The sequence below is a fragment of the Lepeophtheirus salmonis genome, chromosome 13 (genome assembly GCF_016086655.4).
Source record: "Lepeophtheirus salmonis chromosome 13, UVic_Lsal_1.4, whole genome shotgun sequence".
Taxonomy (NCBI): domain Eukaryota; kingdom Metazoa; phylum Arthropoda; class Copepoda; order Siphonostomatoida; family Caligidae; genus Lepeophtheirus; species Lepeophtheirus salmonis.
In genome coordinates this window covers 2,043,348-2,054,366 of record NC_052143.2, presented here as the reverse complement: position 1 = coordinate 2,054,366, position 11,019 = coordinate 2,043,348, and the positions used below count along the sequence as shown (strand labels likewise).

General features: G+C 28.1%; 1 long non-coding RNA gene across 2 annotated transcripts; it reads right to left on the bottom strand.

Annotated features, from left to right (window-relative positions):
* Positions 1-1,856: 1,856 nt before the first annotated feature.
* LOC121128483 (uncharacterized) lies at positions 1,857-9,781 on the bottom strand. 2 transcript variants are annotated; one of them, XR_005868164.2, is made up of 3 exons: positions 9,763-9,781; positions 4,734-4,854; positions 1,857-2,752 (listed from the first exon to the last, which is right to left on the bottom strand). It is a non-coding gene; the product is annotated as an uncharacterized lncRNA (long non-coding RNA). The 2 variants fall into 2 exon arrangements; XR_005868163.2 differs by lacking the exon at positions 9,763-9,781 and having other exon boundaries at positions 4,734-5,019.
* Positions 9,782-11,019: the final 1,238 nt, after the last annotated feature.

Below are 11,019 nucleotides of genomic sequence, written 5' to 3'. Positions count from 1 at the left end.
ACTTGCGAAGAAAATTGGGAAAAAAACTTTATTCACTAACTTTGCAAACTAAAAGTACTAAATAGGACTTATTGTCATTGTAAAAAGGAAAAAAAAACCTGACAAGATTTATTTCGTACTTGCAAAAACAGAAAAAAGTTATGGAGAATAATTTTTCTTCCAAAAAATGTCCTTGGATAACAGGTTCATTTTTGCAAATATTACAAAAATTATAGAATAAAGTGTTACATAAATTGAAAATACTTTGTAATACTTTTAAGGTTTTATATTTTATGTCCAAAATGCATCTTTTTGTGACACTCCCTTCATAAAAAAATGATAAAAGTTTGAAATATTATTCGGAAAATGAGAGATATTTCTGTTAAACATTACTTTTATGTGTCAAATTTAAACAAATCTCCAGTCAAATTTGTAAAAAACTTTATTCTATCTACAAATCCAATATTCCGTTAGAAATTCCTTTTTTCGCACCTGAAAAAAAAAAAAAAAAAAAAACAATAATTTTGATCGATTTCCTTTTTTGTCCATAACCCGATGAAGCAAAGCCTTATCTTAAAAAATCATTACATGGCGCAGTTGGGGGTTAAAGAATAGCATTAAAGTGATTAAAGTACAAGAAAAAAATCCCTAGATGCACCAGTTTTATAGAATATTGACTTTAGAACTGAAAAAGGTTTGCCAAGAACCAATAACTCCGTAGATATTAAATACATTTATGGTAAATGACGCTCTTAAAAATTTAACTCATTATGTATATAACATCACTACTTGATTTATTGAGTAAAGCTCTGCGCTAAATATAGAATTGAAATATTATAAGTTGGAAACCAAATTTATATCGATTTATTCTAAGATAATACGACGCTGGTCTGAAATGTTTCCTACCTAACAAAGATACAAGTCATTTATTCTGAATTTATTTCTTTTTGGTTATCATATGTAAGTTTTTTGTTTCCCTACTCACTTCTCTCAGAGATTCTTGAACCTCTTACGCGTCCAAATAGTACTCCGCGTTTTTCTCTGCAAACTAATTGTTCAGAAGACTCTTTCCGTTCTTGCCTCAATTACTCCGAGTTAGATTGACTTACAGCCGTCAAATTTTGACACACTAAGTCTTTATATGTCTGCTATTGTTTGAAAGCTGACACTTTCAAAAACAGAATTAAATGACAGCTCAATACTCAACTTTTTCGCAAAAACACTCCACTCTACTCACTCAAACGACTGTTACATAACAACTGTGCATCCAAAAGGGCTGAAACTTTGGTGAGCAAATATTAACAGATGTTAAATAAATGTGATTAGCTTTTATTTACGAGTGCTATCATCTTCAGGTTGAGGTACGAAACTTTTCAGACCACCCTTGTAGTTCCACCATTCCATTCATATGCACAAGGTTAATTATTAATATTTAAAGTAAATAGGTACTCTACATGCAAATCAGTGGCGCCGGAGTACAAGTAGAATACATCTATCAGGTATTTAAGATAAATCTTACAATAAAAAATGTTTTTTATTACATCGAAGCAGAGAAGTTTTAACAAATTAATCTCATCCTGTAATTCGTAACTTAAATTAAAGAAATATAACATTAACATAATAGTAATTCGAAGGAAATCGATCATTCGACACTATCAATATTTCTTTTAAATTTGGAAACTTCTTTTATCAAAGAAGCTTACAGCTATATGAGGGAGCACAGTTTGGATTCTCCTGCTTGACTTTTCCCATTTGAATTTAATCACCACCATATTTAGCAATGACGTCTGATAATGACACATTCATCTTTTAATGTTTATTAACTATTAAATGAAAGTATTACTGATATTCAACTCCTTCAAATAAAAAAACAAGAGTTTTATACACTTAAAATCAAATGTTTATTAATTTATCTAAAAATATAATGTTAAAAATAAATATCTAAAAATTTTAGAAACAATATTTTGAAATTAACATTTATAAAAAAGCAAATGATCATGTAAATTTTATGGTACTAACAATTATCTATTAAAATGGACATGTAATAAAATTCTAGTAATCAAGAGATCGATGACATTTACAAAGACATATCTCAAAAACTCTGGACAGTATTTTTTTGATAGTAGATCATTTAAAGAAGACAGTTATATATATTCTACTAGCGATGAAGAAAAACATCATGTGAATAAAGATTCAACACTTAGTTCAAGCGAGAGGAATGGGAGTGATATGGATACTCAGCAGTTGATAAGAGATAATGTTTTAATGGATGAGTTCTATAAGAGTCCTGTTGACAAAGTCGGATGTAATCAATTAGAATCAACTCGGACGGAAGTACAGAGTTGGATTGGAAGTACCTTCAGATACTCAACAAACTTACTACATTATCATTCAAAGGTGTTAGAAAAGTCTTTTCATAATGAAGATATTCAGATTTTCAGTAAGATGCATTATAACAATAGTTCTCATTCTCAAAATTATATCTTAAATGGGGAAGATATATAAATCTTTAATAGAGTTCTGCCATAATCAACCAAAGGAAGTCCTTACCAAACCACACTAGAGATTAATGTCATAAATAATTATCAGCAACGAATCTACTGAAAAAATTTATGATATCAACTAGATTCCAAATTTTCCAAGGAAGTCTATACACAGTGCTCATAAAAAATTGTATAAAAAGGAAATAAAAGTTAGTTTTCCGTCATCTGTCCATCTTTTTTCAGTTTTAGAATATTTTACGCATGAAGTTCCAAATAATGCCAAGGCATTCCTGGAAAAATTAATGAAATAAAGATAAATATTAACATTATATGAAATGAAGTAATTAATGTATTGACTTAAAAGACGTTCTTTCCCACTTTTCAAAAATACTTTACCGTTAGACATTATCAAATGTTATTGCTTTTCAAAATACATATGTATTTTTGTGTATATACTTTTAATTGTTATGTATTTGCCTTTTTAATGTATTTGTTGCTTAATATGTTAATTTATAGTTTTCTAAAATATGCCATCTCAATATAGAACAATTCTGAGCTAGTCAACCCCTGCCCCAAACAAACATCCTAGTCAGAGCCCTAATTCTAATCAATTAAATAATATAAACACTTACACCATGATGAACTAAAGACAAATTATGGAAGAATTCTTCCCTAATTTTGAACAATAAGAAGGAAGTTCATATGTTTTTCCATATAAGACATGCCTTATAATGTCTCAACCATGTAATAGATTTATTATATAAGATAAAAAAAAATAACAAAATCGGAAGATATATGATTAAATAACTCAACCTATTATTTTAAATTAGAGGGAAAAAATTATACGTAACTAGGAATTTTCCCGAATACATTTTCACCTCTAGTTACATTGCCTCATTTACTGCACAACATATTCCTGGGCATACCCAAGGGTGGGAGGGACGAGATGTTGCCGGCCAAATTAAGGAATAAAAAATATATTGAAATTTTTTTGCTAATGATAAATTTTACACCAAAAACGGGGTCAAATTTCATTTTTAAGGACGGCAAAAAATTTAATATGTATAAAAAGTTAATCATTTTCGGTTTTGTTTTTTGCAAAAAATCCAAAAAACAATTTAGGTTATTATAGGTAAAAACTTTAAATCTAGGCTTTACTTTACACTACAGCTATAAACCTAAAAAAAAAGAAAAAATTTCAAGAAATAAAGAATAAAAATTATTTAATAGTGTTGGGTTTCGGTCTGGAAATCTTAAACCGGTCTGAGACAGTTATATTTTTTTGTTAGACCTAATTAGTTCGTTCCAACAAAGAGCTCGGTCTGGACGGGTTTCTTATCAAAATTCGGTCAAGATCTGTCCAAAGGAAAAATTTGGTTAGTTCAGTCCCAAAAAAATCAGTCTAGACAGATAAATTGTTTATGACATAACGTCATATGTTTTTTCAAGTACAATGCCGTTATAAATAAATGTGACAAAATTATCTGGAAACGAACTTAAAAACATTAAGACCTTATTTAAGTGACCTAAGAAAACGTTATAAAATACTTTTAAAATTTCATCTTAATCGGGTATTTACTTGATTTTTAGTCCGGTCATTTCAGTATACTGTAAAATTAAAATAATCGGAACTTAAACCATAATTACTCAGCAATCTCTTTAATTGCAAGTATGTATAATATGTAATGACGCAAAGTTTTAAGTTTAGGTATCAAATAAAATACTTATTGGAAACTCCTCCATCCCCCTTGCAAAATTAAGAAGTGTGTCGGTAGGACTACATATATATATATATATTTTAGAAAAAATATCAAATTCAGGGATTCAGCCCCTCCAGCAATCTCACCTGTGGGTACCCCTGATTATACACTTCTATTATCTAAACGACATCATCAACAACTACAAAAAAAATAATATATATATACGGCAATATACGGGTACGGCAGTCCGAATAATATTAAACAAATTGTTATGCCGAGACTTCCTCAATTTAAAATTTTATTTCATTATAAAACATGACAAAATAGTATAAATGTTATTTGAAAATGTCAAATGGGTCCCGCATTAGATTAAATTCACATTTTGAGGGGAAGGAGGTCGAAAAAATGAACCATTATTCGCCCGTAAGAATTTAGTAAAAAAAAAGAACTATTAATGATCCCTTAATCCTATCAGGGCCTTCGGAAGCTCACATGATTTGGGTGGGAGAATTTGAGGGGCAAATTTGTTACAACAGAAATTTAGACATATTTGTACATATGATATAATTACCTTTTTTCAAGTAGAGAGATTGTTGGATTCTATTCTTGTCCCTACAAGTTGATCAGAAGAGAGCCACTGAGGAAGTTAACGACACCTCGAGGAGGAGGTACGATGAGAACTGATTTCTATACTGTTTAGAAAAAAAGAAAGAAATTAAAAGTACATAGTGACATGCCACTGGTGATGATATTATAATATTTCAAATAAATATAGTATATTATGAATAATAAAATATATACTGGGTTATCCAGTACATCACAATATTATCCCTTCCCTGAACGATTAAATAATACGAATATATATATATAAATAAAAAGGAAAAAGAATGTGATGATAAAGTACTTACATTGTCAGTTTATATAACTATTAATCAACTAGTTTTGGACGATTAATCGGAATCGAAGAATTTGGGTGTTTTTTTCTGAAATCGGTAAAATAATGTTTAATTTACAATTCCAGTTATTATTTATTATTGGTATTTAACCATTCATTACTTTTCGATGTTATAAATAAAGTACCCCTTACACCCCAAATTAAGGAATTTTTGCTTTTTACTAAAAAATATAATATTTGAATTTTTATTTAATTTCTCAAATTTTATATCTGCAAAATATTTAATTTTTCAAATGATTTCCAAAAAATTTAAATTTATGTTAAATACCTATGTATTTTTTAAATTTTTCTCCGAAAAATGATTTTTTTTAATAAAAATATAATTTTTGAAATATTTTAGAAAAAAATAATGTTATTGTCAGCAGTTAAGGATTTTTGAAATTTTTTTTGGAACAGCTGTGAATTTTTTGAAATTTTTCTCCAAAAAATCTAATTTTTTGTAAACATCTGCGGATTTCAGAATTTTTTTTCTAACAAATTGAATTTTTTGTGAATAGTTTCGGATTTTTGAAAAAAAATTATTTATCAAATTGTATATTGAATTTTTTTTTTTCAAAAAATTTATTATTTAAAATTTTTTGTTTATTTTCTAAAAAAGTCCAAAAACCAAGCCCCCTCAAATATAATCCTGTGGACCCACCTGATAGTAAAACAGTATTTTTTAACTATTATTTAAAATATTAAAGAATCTGAATAGGGATTTTTTTTTTTTTAAATCGTCTCATCACTATAACAAACTCAAGCATGAAAAAGTCTTAAAACTCGTTGAAATCCCTATAAAAGATGTTAAAACCTGTCCCATAAATGATACACCACGCAAAAAACGCTCAAATATTAAAATACCTTAATTTTTAAGAAAAGGAAATCTAGCCACAGGGCCGATCAGGAGCAGGCATGTGACTACGGGGTTTTGTGGAACTAAAAACACAGTTTGACAAAAGGCTGACTATCAAACGTTTCGAAAATGGAAACGTTTTTAAATGTTAACAAATATTGAAAGTTGTATCTTTCTCTAAAAAATTGGCTATATTTTCGAAAAGATACAAAAATTTTGTGTAAAATTTGTAACCGATGAAATTTTGTATTTTTTCATTAGTTTTGTTCTTTTAAATATCTTTGTTTTTTAAAACAAAGATATTTAAAATGGTCAAAAATCCTAATCACGGCTTGACATTCGTCTCCACATTTCCAACATAGTAATAATAAAAAAATATACACAGCAATTATATTTTATTTTATTTTCTACAACATATCTATTGATCATTCATATATTATATATATAAGTTGATTTATCTTCGTACGTGTTAGTATTTGTCTTCATTTCGAATAGTATTTGATAATGAAACCACAGGTAATACTGAACAAGTATCAAAGGAGCAAGTGATCTCTTTTGAAATGTCAATTAGAACTACTCCATCACATCTGTATCATCCCCTCACAAACTTTTGGTTTAAAAAAATATATATACTTATTTTAAATTAAGATCTTCTCCAAATAAATAGTTTAAAATTGTTTTTATGACTGCAAAGTCGAAAACATTTCAAAAATTAACATAATACAATATAGTACTCTGTTAAAGCTTGGCAAGAATATTTGATTTCTGTAGATAAATTGCACTATTATGTCTCAATTTATTTTAATATTTGGTTTTTTTCTATAAATTATTTTTAGATTAATACGAACAAAAATAAATCATTGGCTCCTCCAGTTTTTGACTCGTTGGAATGGCTGGGAATACATACATAGTGCACTCGTTTTGATATTTTAGTTGATGTCATATGAATTGAATGGAAATTTGAATATATCGATGTAAACTTTCATAATATTCAAAGGAAAAAAAACAAGTTATTTTATCTGTAAATTGATGATTGAATCACACTAATAATACTGAAATAATATTTGTAGTTTTACAATCGAGCGTCCTATTAGATAGAAACACTGGGCATACCTACAAGCACGACAAAAATATATAAATATCCTAGTGCCATACTCAAAACGTCTATTTTGCTTTATAAAAATAGGCTAAAAATAGATAGCTTGATTTAGCCGCAAAATATTAGGAAAGTAATGTTTCATGCCAATTCAAAAAAGTCAAAAGGATTTTAATGTTTATCGTCGCAAGTCATATCATATTCAATTTAAACTTTTCAACACAAAAAGTTATTTATAAAAAAAAAATATATAAGTGTAATTTATGCAAAATACTAATAGTCGATCTGAAAAATTGTTGTATATTGTAATATGTAATTGTTATATATGTTGAATATTAGAAATTACATTGCATACTTAAACGGTTTTATACATAATAAAACCGTTTTTTTCGGAAAATTTATAGAAATAAACCACTTAACCTCGTTCTTTCATTTCTCTCGTTTAAGAAATTATTTTGTGTAATTGAGTTTGTATATTATGTTAATCCTATAATATATGTATTTGAATCCTCATATTGTGTAAAATACACATGGTTGAGTTTGAAATATGTAAGTACATATTTTATCGTTTTGTTTGACTAGTAAATAATGTTTACATAATGTATGTATTGAATATACAAATTATGGGTTGGTAATCACTAATAATATGTTCTTAAAACTTATTGCATAACTTAAAAAAGAAAAAGAAAGAAGCTCCATGTCCTAAATAATTGAAACTCAATAGGATGTTTGATGAGTTATGTAAACTATTTTGAAATCATTTTCCAAAAAGAAAATTAAATCACTCCTAGATATGATGAATAATTAGTAATCATAGGATGTAAGGGCTGTTGCAAATCTTGTTGAATCTTGCAAAAAAAGGAAAATATTTTTGCACCTGTTTGCAAAATCCTTATCTTCCATTTATGTTTACAGTTTGTCGTATAATCAGTAGTGGGGATGATGAGATCCTTCCATCTAACAAGACTCTTGAAGATCAAGCCAACTACAAATTTGATCCAACTACTAATGTGAACGTTATACGGTATTTAAAATGTTTAAAACTTCCATTACTAAACGAAAACAATATAACCAAAGGAAAATCTTGATTTGAATATATAATGTAGCAAAATTTATAAATAAATTATGATACATTTAAGAAAAAAACACTAATTACATTAAATGATTCTATTAAAACAGTACTTTTCTTTAAATACAAATCGATCAACTTTGATATATTGGGTGCTCATTTTTCAAAAGTGTAGCGTTCCTTGTTTGCTCATTTTGACCAAAAAAATTGCTGAAAAATATTAAATCTATTTATTACATATTGAAATTAAATATGTAGGTTTCGTTGCAACTACTTTTACATAAATGTTTCGTTAATTTTATGTAATTCACATTCTAAGTAAATAGTTAAATCCTTTCGAACTGCAGAAATATTCATAATTTAAAAGTGGTAAACTGTTCTCAACCTAACAAGGAGGATCCAAAAAATTATTTGCCCAACTTAATCGATTAGAACCTGTTTTGAGGAAGTTTAGTTAGGGGTTATTTTAACTACCTTGAATATAAATAATAGGAATACCTTTATTTAAGCTAAAATTTGTTTGGAACGTTCCAAATTCGTTCTACACTAAGTCTATTCCTAAAATAAAAACTTATTATTGGTTGTATGATTTTATTTTACTGAGATTAATAGGAGAGTATACCTATTTCGATTTAACCACTCGGCCTTACATTTAGCTTGTAACCCCAATTTATTTTTCTACTTTATAAATTGGAGGCTGAATGGACATTAAAAACGGCTGAACACTTTAAAAAATTGAAGAGAACGTCATAAAGGCAGAACACTGACAATTACATTGGAAATGATTATTCAATTAATTTATTGGTTGTATTATTTTATCAATAATACAATTTTAAGTATTGATGGAATTCGTGTGAATTTAATAGCTGGCGCGGTTTTTTTTTTTTTTTTTTTTTTTTTTGGAATTGGTAATTTAAGGAACCAATTTTCTTTTCTATATTGTCATTATTATTTCATTCCTGAGAAGTAGTGTTTGATCGGTCCTAGATCTGACTCCCTAATCCCTAATCAGTCCCCCATTTATTTTATCGGGGTTCAGTCTTTTTACCATTCAACGGTCCTTAGGTCCAATACCTCAGTCCTACCTATCTTTACAGCTATTTTTCACTCATAGCTAGATTTAAATAATATTAAAACGAAGAAAATAATCAATCATAGCTTTGAGATACAATCTTGTCTTTATGAAAAAGGTTATGTTGAACAACTGAATGAGCATATTTAGAAACTCAGCTGTTGTATTTACAATGAAAGACTGATAAGCACAGGTCCTGGGACTGACAAATTGTATTAGGACAAGACGAATAGTTTTTTTTAGAACGATCCAACATTATTATGTAGTGAACTTCTTTTTCTACTAATTGAATTATACTCAAAATCTGATTGAACATTCGCCTGTGCTCATAAAAGACGCAGAGTAACCTAAAAGATTTGTTGAAGAGTTAGAATTGTAAGTCCCTGAGTAATCGGAGTAATTATTCCCAATGTACTTGTTAATTTCCTTCTCCTCCTTGGCACAGCTAATTTGTAGCTTGTCTAACGAAACGTTATGATAACTATTCTTGCTCTCCTTTAAAGTATTTTTCAATTTGTCGTGGCTACCATTATGACTTTCGATTTCTTTTTTGAAAATGCCCATTATACTCACGATTTTCATCCTTAATTATATCACTCTGTCCTAGTGAATTTTCAATCCGTGATTAGACAGCAAGAATGACGTTTTCTCATTTATTATCCTAAGAGATCCAAATATTACGGAATAACACCTCCAGTTACGTACTTTCATTTACGGTTGATCATTAGAGAAGTGAAAAGTTGCGCATTTTTAAGTGTCCAAAGATTGGAGAATTTGTGTGTACAGGTAGATTATATAATTGTATCCTCCTAGGCTTATAAGTGTGTGCATAGTCACATCTCTAGTTTTGATGTATATAATTCACTAATTTCCGAATGAAGAGCAATTTTCATAATATCAATCTTCAAAACATACACTGAATTATATATTATAAAATCATTTTTTGACATAAATATTTTTCATTTGAATTATATATTTTTTTTTTAGTTTCTAGAAAATCATTTAAGCTCTTTTCGTTATTTTTAATATGAGAATGATTTAAACCAATTATTTTAAGATGTTTTCCGAGTAAAAGGGAAATCTTATATTGTTTTTTTTTTATGTACTTGAATAAATTTGTGTATATAATTATACAATGTTAACATACATACATAGGGAGTGTGTACCTGTGAATGATTAATCTGAATGATTCAGTGAGTTTTTGTACATTTCTTTTTGTTCAAATTCATTTGGAATTCTATTATTCTTATTATTGAATTAAATTCCTTTCTCTTTTCATTACTACTCAGGGCGTAAACAAGAAATGGAATGTCAATGAGGGATTTCAGGCCTTAAATGATTATTATTTTCATTTGAAATAAGGAGTTTACTTTTTTTTATATCTTGACGTTACTGATATTATGAGATAAGTACAAAATCATGACCATAAGTCACTGACAATCTATTTTATTCAGCCTTATGTAAAAGTCTGTCAGTCTGCATGTATAAGAAACAGACACTGGGTGGTGCATATTCTAAGGAATAACAATGGATTTGTATGTTTATTTCTATATGTTTAGATTTGAACGAAATATAAACAATGCTATATCAAAATGAATTAATTCTACCTGGTATTTTGTATGTAGCATAGATGGTTATGTTTGTGTTTGTTAGTGAGCAAACAAAAGACTAATATACTCATCAGTCATTCCATCAGATCATTTTTCCCCGTCCATTTCATTTTTCAATTGATATAAGTATTTAGTAGATACGTGTGAGTGTGCGCATGAAGAACAGAAAGTCAAACTGATGATTATTTGTGGAGTTATCTTCCATATTATTATACCAAAA